At 38.2% G+C, this 16253-nt stretch overlaps 1 protein-coding gene across 1 annotated transcript in view; it reads right to left on the bottom strand.

Annotated features, from left to right (window-relative positions):
* Positions 1-11586, bottom strand: part of IL1RAPL1 (interleukin 1 receptor accessory protein like 1) — a 1173648-nt gene extending 1162062 nt beyond the window's left edge. The window contains exon 1 of the mRNA XM_038384565.2: positions 10075-11586. The gene's annotated coding sequence lies outside the window, so the exon portion shown is untranslated. The remainder of the gene's footprint in view (positions 1-10074) is intronic.
* Between the last annotated feature and the right edge of the window lie 4667 nt (positions 11587-16253).

Below are 16253 nucleotides of genomic sequence, written 5' to 3'. Positions count from 1 at the left end.
TTGAGGCATTATGGGACAACTCCGGAGGCCAATTACAGCGCAGAAAGCAATCAAGCGTTCACACTAGCAATGGAGCACTGGAGCCTCTGCGCAAATAGCCTTACAACTCTTGTCGAGGTGTTTTTTTGGCAGGGCTGCAACTGAGGAGTTTCTGTACAAAAAATGGCTTGGCAGTGTGTACATATCTGCAGTTTGAGCGCAAAAGCTGCTTTACTGTGCAGAAATTTGCTAGTGTAGACAAGCCCTTTATCAGATTACTACAGTCTGCTTCTGGCATCATGACTGAGCTCTGTGACCTGGCCTTGCACTGAAGCAGTGAGTTGGATTCGACCAACAGAGTGGCAGTCAGAATGACAGAAACACTTGGAGAGGTTCTCATTATTAGTGTTAATTTTTTTATTTAAAAATTAATAAACAGGTTTCATATACAAAACACAAGATCCACTAGCCTATGGAATGATCTCCCAAAGAAATGGGGGCAACCTATGCACATTTGAAAAACTAACCTTGTCAAAAACCTTTGCACATTTGAAAAACAATTCCAGTAAATGTGCAATTGGTAACTGTCCTGCACTGATAGGTAGATGCACTAGATGACCTAAGAAATGTTTGCTGCTTTTAGATTTTAGATTCTGGAATCTGATTCATTAACCACTGAAATCAGTGGGAGCCTTTACAGCTACTTCAATGGACATTGGGTCAGAACCATGATGAACTGAGGCAAAAATATGGATGGAGTGTGGGCCTCTATATTAGAAACAAAAGACGTAAGAAAGATCTCTATTTTTAAAAAAATATAAATAATTTTATTAACTAGGGGAAGAAGTGAAAGTAAGGTTCACTGATGTAGATGTAAGCAGACACATTTTGAAGAAACCTTAAATTAAGATTATGGATTATTATTTAAAAGCAAAAACAAACAAAAAACCCAGCACTGTTCATCATATTATTTGTATTACACTTGAACCTTAAAAGCCAAGCTAAGATCAGGGTAATATTCTACTGGACACTGTACATTACAGGTAGTCTGAGAATATCTTTTTTCCCCCTGCTGAAAATGTCTAGGAAAAATGTAAAAAAAAAACAAACAAAAAAACCCAAATGTACAGTGAGAAATTTCAACTTTTCACTGAGAAAAAAAAAACTTTCAGCAGAAAGTTCTGTTTTCAAATGAAAACAACTTCTGTTTTCAAATGAAACATCAAAAATGTTTTGGAGGAAAGCAGACACTTTCCATGGAAAGCTTTGTTTTTCCAGAAACCCAATTTTCTGTTGAAAAAAAAATGGACAAACTTTTAGTTCTGCCCTACTGTACATACAAAGTAAGGGACCGCTCCTGACTAAATAGCTTACAATGTATGTAGACAAGACAGGGATGGAGAAAAGTAGCATTAACATCTTTTCCATTTTACAGATTGGGAACTGAGGTACAGAGAAATTAAACAGCTTCCTTATCATACAGGAAATCTTTGGCAGTAATAAGAATTAAACCCAGGCCTCATAAATCCTAATCTAATGTCTTAACCCAAAACAGTCCTTCTCCAAATGCTAACAGTTCTAGCAGTTCCAACATGCTAAAACATTAACCCAACTGGACCTCATTTCTTAATTTGTCCTCAATTTCATTTCAGCTTTCTCATTTTGAATTACTTCAATTGGCGTGTTGGTACCTTTATTTTGTTATTTTGTGTTACCTCATCTAAACTTTTATTTTTTTTTCTATTCTAGACCTTGACAAATGAGTCTAGGATATGCAATAAAAAACCCTCTCACATTAGTAATCTGAAGCATAAGAGGCTCGGTCCTTAAGTACTTGAATTCCTTACACACACACACACACACACAGTGAGCGAGTGAGCGAGCGAGAGAGAGAGCGAGCACACACCAATTAAGTAAGTTCCATTGTAAGTGGACAATCAGAAATAGATATATGGTGTATGTCCATTGAGCCATGTGATTGTCCTTCAATAGAATATATATTATAAACCACTAAAGAGGGAGGAGGAAGGATGATATACTAATCAAACTAAAGATTAAAAAGCATATTTATATATTATCTGATTAACATATATTAATCTGATTAACTGTTGAATTTTTCAGAATAAACTAGCACAGTCTTTAAATTTATGTTCTATATTTCTCCCTATTTTTATACTGTGCTTGTCACCACAATATGTGAAAGTCTTTAGAAATAGTCTATCTGTATAAGGCCTCTTCTTGAACCAAAGCATTTCCCATTATGGAGGAACAGAAATGGAGAGCTGTGCATCTCTTAAAACGATGGGTATTGATCGAGCTGGATAAGCATCAACATCATAATAAAGGTTTATTGACTTCCATTAACGTTTACAAGATTTCCCTTTATAATCAATGTTAACATATTTTTTAAAACAAGTAGCATTAAGTTTTATTTTTCCACAGAAACTAACAAAAATCAAGGCAATTAAATATCAAAGTTGTGTAAAACTCAATGGGCGTCTTTCCATTGATTAAAATGGACTGTGGATCAGGTCCTTAAATACCAAAATGAGGTTGCCCAGTCAGCACCAGTAAAGCCATGATTAAATAGTAGTTCAGGTGCCAAATGTATAGATTGAATCTGTAATGAGGGACGATAACTCACAGGAGTCATAGAAATTGCCATTCAATATCGCGCCTTTGATATTTCTAGTCAAGTAACCTATCTCCAGTACCAGATTCTTCAGAAGAAGCAGCACCAATTAATGGACAATTATAAAACAACAAGAGAGATATTTAAGAAGTGCATGAGGGATTTAGGAGGACAGGACCATCAACTATAAATGTCATATGGTAACATAAAGGCAGTTAGCATTTGGCTTAGGTCCTTAGGGTATCAGAGTTAATATTATGGATACATTTTATCATAGCTATTGTAACTTCATAGAATATTCTTGTTATTCATGTACATATCTATTCATTTTTTCAGTCCCACTAAGCTCTTCATTTCAGTAATATATTTTGTGTCAATGAGAGCCAAAGGTTAGTTATGAATTATGGAAAAGAGTATATCCTTTTAACAGTTTTAAATTTGTTGCAATTTAGTTTCATTGGGTCTTAATGAGAAATGGTAAACAGGAGAACCCAGCTGATCTTCCCAATATCCTTCAATATTTCATATACCACTGCCATGTCACCTTCTAATAATTTATTTTGTATACTAAATGATCATCTTTTCTCATGTGGAAGTCTTTCCATGTGTCTAATTATTATTGTTGCCCTTCTCTAGACCTTTTCTATATTTCTGCATTCTCCTTCTACAGATGGAGTGACCTATGCTGGACAGAATATTCAGGAGAGTGCATGTCATCAATTTATACAATCACAGTATAATAAATTATTTCAGCATTATTTTGCATCCTTTTGTTAATGCAGCCTAATCAATATAAACTGTTTGCTTTTTTGTTTGCAACAGCGCACTAAGTGGGTGTTCTCACTGAGCTGTCCATAATGGTGTCCAGGTCTTTTCCTTGAGCTGTTACAGTTAATTTATTTTAGAAAACATCAGCGTGTAGAAGTAGTTCAAATTCTTCATTCCAAAGTGCACTCTTACCTTACACTGGTCTAAAATGAGATATATGTTATTATGTTGCCTGACTATCTTTATTAGGTCCTTTAGAAGTCCCTCTCCAGCCTGGACTAACCAAAATAAGTTTATCTTCCAGTGAACCTCAGTTCATTTCCTGCTCCAGATCATTAAAAGATATATTAATAAAATTTCAGCATTTGAAATCAGTAACCTCATCATGATATGTGAGATAGTAAGTTTTCATCTAATCAGAATAGGAAATAATTGTGGTACCTCAATTAACTGTGTACACACACACACACACACACACACACACACCGGGCCTGATTCTATACTGGTTTCACATTGGAGTCAATGTAGTAGTAGTCAGTGATGTTACACCAACATAAAACTTGTGTAACAGAATAGAGAATCAGGTCTGTTTGCCTTTTAATTACAACCACTGAATAGGCATGCAATAAAATAAGCCTGCACACACATAACCCCCCCCCCTAAAAAAAAACCCACAAAACCCAAAAAACTAGGAAGGCCATGAATCAATAACTTTATGTTTAACCTTTCTGCAGAAAATCTCACCTCAGATATTTGTTAGAATAAAGGAACTAGATACTTATCTATGGCCAAGAAGCATGCAGCGCAAATTGAGATGGTGGGAGACAGTAAGATGGTATAAAGTGCAGCTTTGTATTGCTCTAATCCGTGATCTTCTGTGCATAGGACTGGTCCCTGAGGGCCAGTAATAGTCACAAGGAACTGAAACCACAGTCAGGGATCAGTGAAGCACAGAGGCATCCAGGTCATATACCTTTTCTTCCAGCCATACTTGCTCTATCCATAGGAATCTATTATGCCAGGAGATGTTCCCTCTACTGAAATGATCCTTCTGGAGCTTGAGCCACCAACTCTATAGCCATAATTCTCTAGAGATGCAGTGCAATGTGGCCACACCAGACAGGAGGACCTTCTTGAAGGATTCTTGTAGTTTCAAGAGGAAAAAGAGCTTGGTCTTAACAACTCACTGCTTAAGGCACGCAAGAAGGAAATACTGATAGTCAGTACTGGGTTATCTCACATATAGTCTCAAAAGTAGAAGCTTTTTTGTGTGTGTTGTAATAGCACACATTAATATGACTTCACATTTTCTTAAGGCCAGCAACCAAAATATATTTGGGAGGAGCTAAATTTAGTGACATTTTTAGTGACAACTGAAGCACATATTACAATGAGATTTTTATTATAGGTCATTAAGACAGGTTTTTGCATAGTATTTGGGGAAAGTTTGTATGGAAGCAGCAGTCTGGAGCAGAGCAGATTTTGCTACAGTTCTAAACATTGGTGCTATTGCAGGGTAAATTTTGTTGTTTGCTCAAGGTAATAAGCAGGAACCATGTACTTTCTCCCACTCTTATTATTTATTATCTGTACTCAGAAGTGCCGGTCTCAGTGAGATATCAGGTCCCATTATGCTAGTTTATATATAAATGAAAAGATGGTCTTTTCACCAAAGAAGTTACTATCTAAGTATATATAAGAAAAGACACCAGGTGGATACAACATACATATGGAGGAAGCAAAAGACAGGAGTATTCTTGCCTCCTCAACATCTTCTGTGCAACCCCTAACCTGAGAACATCTTCTTGCCCTGTTCTGTATCTTCTCCTTCCTTTAAACATAGTGTTTCCAAAAAGCCTATTAATGCCAGAGTCCCTTCTATTAATTTCTGGAGAAGAGAGAAAAAGAAGGAAAAAATGAGATAAGGACAACACTTGCTGAACATCACTACTCACCCAATCAGTGTCTCTTACTGCTTTCCATGAAATGTATTTCTACCCTCATTGAGAAAGTCCAAACTTTTCTGAAATCACTAAAACAAGAAATACACACACACACATCCACCCACCCACACACCTTTACATTTGTCAGGAGAATCAATGTACTTGATACTATGACCATTAGAGTATCATTGTGTGCAACTCTCATGGATTGTCTCTGTACAGAAGGCAGTATGGCCTATGTCCTTGTCTCATCCCATCATACCTAGTTATTAAAGCATTTAAATGGTGCTACATAATGTCACAAAGTGATCTGAAATCACCTATAATACCTAGGCACAATTAGATAGAGAGAAAAAATGAACCAACATAAACTTCTGATCTCTTTGCTCCTGTGTAACACAGTTGTGGTGACGGAAATGAGTATATTTGTTCTTTTTGCACTGAGAATAGTGGTCTACAAGACTGAAGTACAGGAATATGTGAATTTAGAAACCTTCCATGAAAATAAAACAAAATCCTTACACAAAATTTGTTCTCATTTTAAGCTGTCACTACTGAAATGTCACTTGTGCATATGAATATTTTTCTTTTAAGAAAGGGAAAAGAGTTTTTACAAAAGAATATGGAAATGACATGGCAAATTGTAATTATCCCTTCAGAGCCATTGTGGTCTATCACCTAACATAGGTACTGGAAAGCCATTGAAGAAACCCTATATACCCTGTAAACCCTGTATACAATAGAAACCACTTCAAGCCAAGAGGTGCTGTCCCACCTCCACCTATGTCACCTAATACATGCTTGCATTTTAAAGCAAAACCAATATATCCTTGAACTGATGGGCCATAATGGTGCTTGATGTTGTTGGAGATGTACATGGAAGGACTTTAAAAAAATATTTTGATTGCTGACCTGACAGGCCATAATGGTGCTCTAAAGTTGTGCATGGTTTATATTATAAATCCTCCTTATTTTGTGGGCCCTTGACAATGGATGGCAACAGGATAGAGGTTTATAATAGAAAAGCTGACACATCCTTATCTATAGCTTCACAAATGGTGCCGCTATAATTACACTATATAATATGAGCACCACTAGATAAGTTGCTACTTTTTAATCATATTACTCAGTGCTGGGATGCTTCAACTGACATAAAGTAGTCTGCCCTATAAAAATGAGAGGATTGCCAAGCACTAAATAGCATATATGTTGTGAAATATAAAAGTATTCCCAAACACTTCACTGTAAAACAGACCAAAATATGTTGGAATTGAAACCCTAATCAGTTATCTCTGAATTGCATCAGTTACAGTATGAGGGGTTAATTTAACAGTCATACTGCATACTTCATAAATGTTGCAGAAACATTGCTGATTAATATTACACATCTTGCATTAGGATTAGCACTATAAATTTTACTATTTACCTATTAGCTATAAACCAAGTCTGCTGCTTATCAAAAAATAAAATCAGAACTTTCTTATTCAAAGAGATGTAGTATGACTGTTCCTTATGCACTGCTATGTTCTTTAAAAGCCGACGTCCAATTGTCACCATGAAGTGAGCAGCAAAATCACCACTGATTTAAATGGGAGTAGGATTGGACCCTGGGTATAGTTTACTGGAATTTTTCTTTTCATGTTTGTGAATAGTTTACAATTTTATCTAAACAAGAAAAGTTTCCCCTCACAACAGGCATATTTAGTGCATATTGGAGGGACAAAGCACTTGGGTCTGAAACCCTGATACATTTGTATCAACTAAGAGTCTTTAAAATCCATTAGAGGTTAAGAAAACAAGCTTCAGCTTAAACTTGATTTCTCACAACTCGCTAATACCACAAGCAAAATATTTGGAAATCTTTGTATGATACATGATTATATGATTTCTATATAGACTATATTCCCCCTCTTAATCATTAATTATTTACTCTCAAACAGCAATGAGTTTATAACATTTTCTCCAGAAAACAGTGTTGTTTCTAAGATATATAGTGTAGGTATGTATAAGAAGCCCTCTAAGTAATTAAAAGAGAGATGGGGAGAATATGATTTGGGATGTATGTAGGGAAAGACGACAGTGCCATGAACATTTTGAAAATTAGGAGATGTATTGGTGCATGGGAGATGCCATAGTGTTATTCTGACCCCTGAAGGATGGAAACAGGAGTTTACTTCACATCCATTTTTTTCCAGTTACTCAGGGTACTCTCTGAATGTCAAACCCTAAACTACCTTAGCAGAATTTATTAATGTCTGCCCAGGCTTGTCGTAAATAAATATAAAAATAGTCATGAACAAATGGTAAGCCAACTTTAAAATACTGCTGTTTGGAGTAAAGCTGAGGAGGGAATGATTTTCTAGTCTGGTGCTAAGATGTTTTCCTTTACAAAGTTACTGTGAGTTGGCTACTGTAGTACATCTCACAAGTAGAGTAGGACTGTGGAGATCACCTTTATCAAGAAATGAAAACCTCCTCTCCTCTCAACTCTTCCTAACTGAGAAGTTGTTTAGTGAATTCTTGTTAGGCTGAATCTACAGTGAAGTAGGAAAGGAGCAAGCAGGTAATAAGATCATTCATTTCAGCTGAGTTGAGATTTCATCAGGCTTCCATTTTTCAGAAAAATATGGCTATGAAAACTGTTTAGAGGCAAGGGGCTTCAACAGTTCTTTTACAAACTTGTCCGTCTTAGAAGAGGTAACACAGATAGATATGGGGATTTGAGTCCAAAATACATATCAATACAAAATTACTTTTTTGGTGGTCCTTTTCAATATAAAGGCATTTTTTTCTACATTTTTCTGAAGGGGACTACTGTGTCACACCTTTGCTTTTCAGATGTATTTTAAAGTTGTTAATATACTACCATTTGTATGAGAGTCAAATAATGTAAGGACCATGTTCTATGTTCTTTTTAGAATTTAACAGGTAGATTCAGATATTTTATCTGAAGATACTTTTTTTCTGGTGTTGCACACATTTCTAGAAGTATATCATCATACTGCTGAAGAAAAAGCTCTAAAACACTCATTTCGTATAAGCAAACAACAATAGCCATTTCAAGAGCTGCAAATACCAGAGTGAAACAACCATCCGTTCTACCTTGAACACTACCGGAGGCAGGGGGCGGGACAGAGATTATTTTTTAATCTTGAGAGAGGAAGACAATTTTAATGTCTGTTGAGCTCTCCTTCCATTCAGCTGCGGGCATGTATTTAAATCACAGGTTACACTGTGACCCTTGTTGAAAGATTCAGGCTGGTCTGTTCAATGGGACCATTGTGCAGTATTGCAGGGATTTTATGTGGCTCTCTTCACGGGTGTGGCTGAGTTGGCAACTATACAGCCTGATGCTTTTGTGTCCGCTATCCCACTGTCCCAGGGAAACTCCACTGCGAGGAAGACTCGTGCTAAATCCATCCTACAAAAGGCAAAGGTTTAACAGGAGCTGAACAAGAGATCGCCCCCACCTTTCCCCCTCTCTTCATTCCCAGCTGTTAGGAGCATTCCAAAGTTAACACAAAGTGATTGATACACTGTATGCTTACGTTATTACACTGTCGCCGACTGATGTCACTGCTATAACCAAGTTACATAATCATCGATTATGCACAAATACATCCGTCTTCCTACAGATACATCTGCATATCTTCTGCCATCCATAATGCATGAACCCGCCAGCCATACATGGGGGCATATATTTTCGCATACACTAAATAACTTTAGCATTGCAGTGCATTGCACTGTACAACGTCATCGCTATTGATTCTCTCAACCTCCCCCTTCCTCTCTATCAATTTGATTTTGCAAAGAAAAATTAACAATTTGCATTGCTTGGATTTCTTTTCTTTTTCTTTTTTTAAACTGGTCTCATTAAACTGGTCTCATTAGCTTTCTTGTTTGATTGGGGCTTTATTTAAAGGGCTAATCTCCCCCACCACAGTGAATACAAGTAATTAATGTATACACAATTCCCCAGCCAGCTGCACATGTATATAGGCAATCCTGAAGATGCGATCTCTGTTGCAGATCTTCAACTCCTTCGCACGTGGGTCTGAGGTTTCAGTGGGTAAATTATTGGGTAAAAAGATATTTAATAAAAGCAGGGGGACCAGCGATTTCTAGTTTAGTGACATTTCAGATCTTTTTATACTCTAAAGTCCAGCTTTTCCCACCATCTTCCAGTTTGCAATTTTCTTGTAGTATTTACAGCAATAGTTTGTAATCCAAAATCACCAGTGACATTTACCCGTTAGAACCATATCCCTGTAGCATAATTAATAAGCACTGTCACCTTAAAGTTTAACAACTTGAAAAATGAGGTTTCTCTGTCTCCATTGCAGCTATGAAATGCAGCAGACTGCTGCACAGAGTTGAACACATTTGTTTTAACGAACGGTTGGGAGCCGATATTATGTTAAATAGATACCATTACTTAGTCCTTCTTTTACTGCTATATATTCTTTCCAGCCACACATACTGCATCCAGAGAAAGACTGTTTGCCCAGAATGAATTCGTGGTACTCTTCCATATCAAGAGGGTTGGGGGGGGGAGGGTTATTGATGCTTTGATTTATCACAAAATGCACTCTCAAAAATACCTACTGCAGTTATTTCACTCAGCTGCCAATAATGGCTAGATATCCCCACACATCAGTGTAATGCAGCAATCATGAAAGTACACATTTCAATTACAAGATACCAAGTTTAGCCATGCCATCGATGGGCTTTGCATATATAAAATGACCTTACCCACAAGAGTCTTCCAATATATTCTGATCTTGATATCAGTCAATAAGATAATTGGTCATCACAATGCGTATTCGCTGAATCCACGTTTTTTACTCCTCTTTTTTGCTAGCAATTAATAATTCGAACCAGATGCCCATTCACAAGTGCCAAGTTCACCATCAAAGCAGATAATTCCATATAGACTTAGATTCCCTGCAAGATTCGCTCCCGTTAGTTCTGAAAGTGCCCAGTTTGCTCGCGAAGATACGATCCAGGTGTAAAGCAGAAATTAATTTTAAAAAAAAAGGGGGGGGGGGGAAGGACGGAGGAAAAGACTGAGAACCACACAAGTCTAGAGAGCTCTAGGACAAGAAAAGGAGTCTTGATTGCAAATCTCTGTGCGTGTAGCCTTTCAAAGCCTCTTGCTGCACATGCAAAATTTCCCGATCTCGGATGCAGCAATAAGAAAGAAAGAATCCTGTGTATATTTCACAAGTATCCTGCAATAACGGATACGATGGGGTTTTCCTTGTACTGTACTGCTATGTGGAAAGCACACAGCCCCTGCTGTATGAAAGGATGTCTCCTGGGTCCTAGCACTCCCACTAGGAAAAAAATAAAATAAATAAAAAATAAATAAATCTCCAAATTAAAAAAAAAAGGGGGTGGGGGGAAGAATCAGACGCCGGTTTGCCCTATGCTCATCTTCAGTGAAAATGACAAGTGAACAACAAATAGCAGGAGGTCTTGATTAATAACCACAATCCACCCAAAATATCCTAAGGAAGAGAGAGGGAGGGAGGGAGAGAGAGAGAGAGAAACTGCAATGCATAAATGATTCCAGTGTTTCTACAAGATCGGCTTATTTGATTGAATGCATTCTCTGGCTTGCTGCAAGTCAAAGAAGATACTGTTGCTGCCACCCAATGGATACTTTAGTACTAACCAATCCACACACAACCACCGTTTTGCACGCATTCGTTTAGAGAGCTGATTTTTTTCGCGGCGGGGGGGGGGGGGGACCCGTCAGAAAGGATCCTGGACAAAAGTCCCAAAGAGCAGGGATCTATCTTCGTAGGCAGTGACTCATGTAGAACACACGGTACATTGGCACCACTTGATTTTTCGCTGCTCTTTCCAGAGGAGGAGCGTGGCGAGCAGGCGATGGACGCTGGGCATGTGATTAAACGGCGAGCTCAGTAGATTTTTTCCCTCCAGTTTCCGAAGTGAAGTGGCGTTTTACAAGAGATGATGCATTATCTATTCTTGGATCTTTATATATATATATATATATATATATATAAGGCAAACTGTGGGCCTCGCTGTTGCCATGGGATCTTCTTTGTGCGAACTCTCTGAACTGTGTGGGAACAGTTTTATCTCCCCCCCCCCCCCCGTAACTATTCGGAAGATATGTAACAAAATGCAGCTGCATTATTGCCAGTGAAGACTAACAGCAGCTGCAAGGTGCATCTGATTAGGAATGTTAATTACTTCACGAAAGAAATACTCGTTTGCAGATGGCTACAGTGTTGAGCAACGATCTGTAAAATGTAACGGTGTAAAATTCTGACACCCCCCGACAAGGCGCAGAGACACACACATTGCTGGTTCAGAGGCATTTTGAACTTGGACGACGGGGTGTGGGGGGGGGGGAGTGGGAGGGGAGGAGGAGCTATCTACAAGAAATTAAATCTGAGTACCAATGTGACACATATTAGGGTTCATGTGTAGGTAAGGGAGAGTGATTAACCAAGGAGCGACGTGGGTATATAAGCAATATGAAACGATCGCAATGTGTATATCACCCACTCTCTGAGGTGAGCTGCGCAGTAGAGGAGAATCAGACATACTCATTACATTAGAGGATTGAGTTAGAAAAGACAGGTGAGGGAACGGTGGAGTTTATGTACTATGACAAAGGTGGGCAGGGTATAGGCATTATGGGGACTGTAGGCAGCATAGATAGGATTCAGAGTAGCAGCCGTGTTAGTCTGTATTCGCAAAAAGAAAAGGAGGACTTGTGGCACCTTAGAGACTAACAAATTTATTAGAGCATAAGCTTTCGTGAGCTACAGCTCACTTCATCGGATGCATCCGATGAAGTGAGCTGTAGCTCACGAAAGCTTATGCTCTAATAAATTAGCATAGATAGGAGTTGTGGTAAAGCTAACTCAGTAATAAGCTTCTTCCCCTTCTGTAACAGAATGCCCCAATTCCTGGTAATTGTTTTTTTTTAAGTAACATTTAACCACAAGTCACTTGTAGTATCTGGGCGTTAATATCACTGGTTAAGCATCTTGTTACAGACTACTGTGATGGGGCTTTATGAGAAGGTGGAGAGGATAGACATGAATGAAGCTGGAGAATTGCTGTGCTGAGGTTTAGCACTTACACATAGGACATTTTAAATCGGCCAAATGAGCCAGACAGTGTCCCAAAATGCCTTCCAGTAGCCAGAATATAAGAACTATTAGGAAGGGAGGAACAAAGGTGTTGTGGTTAAGGCCCTGGACAAGTACTCAGCATGTGGGTTCAGTTCATGGCTCTGTTATAGATATTCTCTGTGACTTTGAGCAAATCTCTACACGATTTAGCCCCTCTTCTGTAAAATGGGGATAAGACTTCCCTAACTCACATGGAGGTTATAAGGATAACAGTTCATTAATGTTTGTGAAGTGCTCAGATACTCTGATGATAGGAGTCGTTTAAGTGCCTAGACAGATAGCTGTTGATTGGGGGATGGGCAGGAGGAAGGGAAAAGAAAAAAATGTGGAAAGTGAAGGTGTAGACAAAGACTAGGAATCTGGTATATTTACTAACACCAGACTGGAAAAACTAAGACTATACTTGAAAAATAGAGTTGGCAAGTATGAAACTGTATAGAATGAATGCAGCCTCCATTTAAAGATATTGGGGTAATTCAGCTTTCAGTTGCCATGAATTCCATTGTAGTTGTAAGGATTTAACTAAAGAACATTTTGGCCCATTCTCTGGACACTCTGGTGAGCCATTATATTACTTTGTCCTGCCTCTGAGAGGGCTGGCATTTGTACACAGGGCAGGCAAGAAGGTGTGGCATGTGGATTAACACCTTCCTTGTAGCTCACAGGCAGGATATGTATGGTCATATATATAATTATGTATTCTGATGTGCTGTTGACAATAAGACACTTGTATAACAGGTTCCATATATTATGCAGTATGTATTCCAAGTCATGGACTTCAACACCTCCTTTGGCCTATCTTCTTTTGTTGATGACCTTCTCTGAAGAGACATTGCATCAAGAGAGGAGTAAAACAATTGGTTCTAGCATTCATTCAGTATGATGAACACTGGATTATTGAATAAATGCATCTTACTCTATGATGTGAAAGCAGAGGAAAGACATCAGTTCATCTCACTCTGGGTCTTAGCAAGTGACTTAAAGGAATAAAACATTTAAAGTGTGTATTATGGAAAGAAATACTGGTAGGAACAGAGCAGTCAATGAAAACTTTTTTAAAAAAATAAAGTAATATTTAAAATGCAATGACAGCAAAAGTAAGGGGCTCGGGGAACTGCTAAAAATGTTGCAGAACTTTTTACTTTTAGATTGCTTATTCGAGTACAGCTTAGTTTTATAGTGAACAAAGATTTCTACCCTCTAGTGGATGCTTGATGGTCTATATGCAATTCCTTTAGTGGTGTCTATATCATTCCTGGGTGTCCATATCTCAAACTACCATCTTCTGTCACTCTGCTGGAAGTCTTTTCAGAGAGGGGAAGGATAGGATGGGCTTTACCATTTTTAGGTCACTTTGGGGTAAAGGTCAGCGACAATGGTGGCACGATACCTGTACTGACACTGCTTAATTGACACTCTAAAGTAAAAAAGACAGCTGATACTGATATGTCCATAGCTTCTTCAGTTTCCATAAAATCAGAACCAAATGAATCCCAATATATTTCACTGAACCATTCTCTTTGTACACATACACACCACACAGAGGAGTTGGGATTTTTAGGAATATAGATATTCATCAAAGTAGCACATTTCTTAAGTGCTGAACACCTCTGGGTTGTTGAGTTCAAATCCATACTTAAGGCATAATTGACAATATGTCTGATAATCACCTTCTGACATTGGTTACGCTGGTGAGCATTTACAATTGCTGATACCCTTATTATAACTAATGTATTCAAGCACATCTCTATGTAATAAACTTGTTTCCCCAGCTTCTATTTGTCTGCTTATTTACTTTTTGTAAGAGATATATAGCTATGTCATGAATGATTATTAGCTACTGATTCCTTCTGGTCTTCTAAAATTAGAAATAAACCTATCTACACTTTTGTTTATCTGAAAATAGGATCCATCTAGGACATAAAAACAATACAAAAATGGCTCACATCATGTGAGACACTTTGCCTAAGGAATCTCAGATGACCCAAACTCAGGAGTTCCTCTTCCCCAGATTACAATTTAAAAAGGCTAAATAAGAGTATTGTTAATCACCAAGGCAAGAATCTTTCACAATGTGCATATGGATTAAACCTCTTTCTCTCTCCCAAAGTAGCTAAAAAGAACACTAAGAGCGTGTCGGCACTATGACCTGAGGCACCGAGCCTCAGAGCCTGAGTGAGCTGATTAAGGCTCAAGGGGCTCAGGCTGGAGGGCTATAAAATAGCAATGTAGATCTTCAGGCTCAGGCTGGAGCCATGCCTCAGAGACAATCACCCCTCGCAGGGTTTCAGACAACTGGTTCCAGCCCAAACCCAAAAGTCTACACTGCAATTTTATAGTCCTGCAAGCCCAACTCAACTGACCCATCTTTTATTGTAGTATACATATACCCTAAGTTACTAAGCAAGGGTAACACCCTGTTTTCCTGTGCAAAGTGGCCCATTGTGAATGGATCAAAAGATGGATGGGAAGCTGCAAATTAAACCAGCTAGAAATGTGGTTGTAAAATTTAAGGTCAAATTGGGCAAACTATCTGTTATTCCAAGAAATCCATGTCATGTGTTTTCACCCCAAAATATAAACTATTCTACGTTTTCCTTGTAAATCTAATATACCATGGATAATCTGTATTTCCGCTCAGATTAGCAGCTGCACATTTCTTTGCCTTGTGAGTCAGATTTAAAAAGCCTGTGATAAGAAAATGATTGAAGACATTTTGTAACCCACTCCTGCTTGGTGTGACACACTGTCCCCCTCTAGTGGTGATTAGACTAGCTAGAGTTTGATGAGCCTGCTACAGCCTTGGCTAGATGTGTTTTTTAGCTCATGAAGCAGCCACTCACGCATTAAGCTCCAGAGGTCTCAGGTTTGATCATGGCTGACGCATTACAATTTGATATACAGCACTGCCATCTACTGGATACCAGTGAAAGCAGCAAAGCAACTAAGAAAGCTGAAAATCTAAGTACCCATTTGGCATGTGTCCAATAGGAATCACAGGACTCCCCCATCCAACTAGCCCTGAAACTAGGGTATGTAAAACTGAGATCACCATGTGCTCAGAGGAGAGTTAATTGAAACCAACAAAAAGCTGCAGAATCCCAAGTACATTGATGCCCAGACCAGCCCTGTGGAAAGGACAATCCTCTATCCCAGCATTAAGAGGTTAGCAAGAAGAAGTGGCGAGATATCATTTCAAAGACTGTATTTCCCCTTCTATTCTTTAAAATAAATAACTATATGATTTTGCTGAGTCTATCTGAGATAACTAAAGGATATTTTGCTTGAGGTGTCTAGTGAAACCTCAAGTAACCATATTTTAGATTTTAACTCCTTATAAGTCCAAGCAAATTGGCCTAAGAGAGATTGAAAAGGATTATTCCTGTTTTTAATATTTGAAACATGCCCCTTTTAGACAATTAATTCAAATGTACTAACCACACTCTTCAGAGTGCGTTAAAGACAAGGACATCCTTGGAAGTGTGTTAGGTACTAAAGAATTGAGAATCATAAATAAACGTAATAAGAAATCTTTGTAAGCTGCATTGTTCTTTGATATAACTGCTGAGGCCTCAACTCTGATTGATAATTGCTTTCAAGACTGTATTAGCTGTGGAGTACATACCTACAATATTGGGTATGTCCACACTCCAGCGGTGAAATGTCAATTGTATATGAATATGGGTCTGGATGAATTAATAAATTGTTGCTTAGTTAAGAACAAGTAAATTACCTGATCTGAGAAATACTGTT

This window comes from Dermochelys coriacea, chromosome 1, assembly GCF_009764565.3.
Source record: "Dermochelys coriacea isolate rDerCor1 chromosome 1, rDerCor1.pri.v4, whole genome shotgun sequence".
NCBI classification, from domain to species: Eukaryota; Metazoa; Chordata; order Testudines; family Dermochelyidae; genus Dermochelys; species Dermochelys coriacea.
This window is presented reverse-complemented; position numbering and strand designations above follow the sequence as displayed.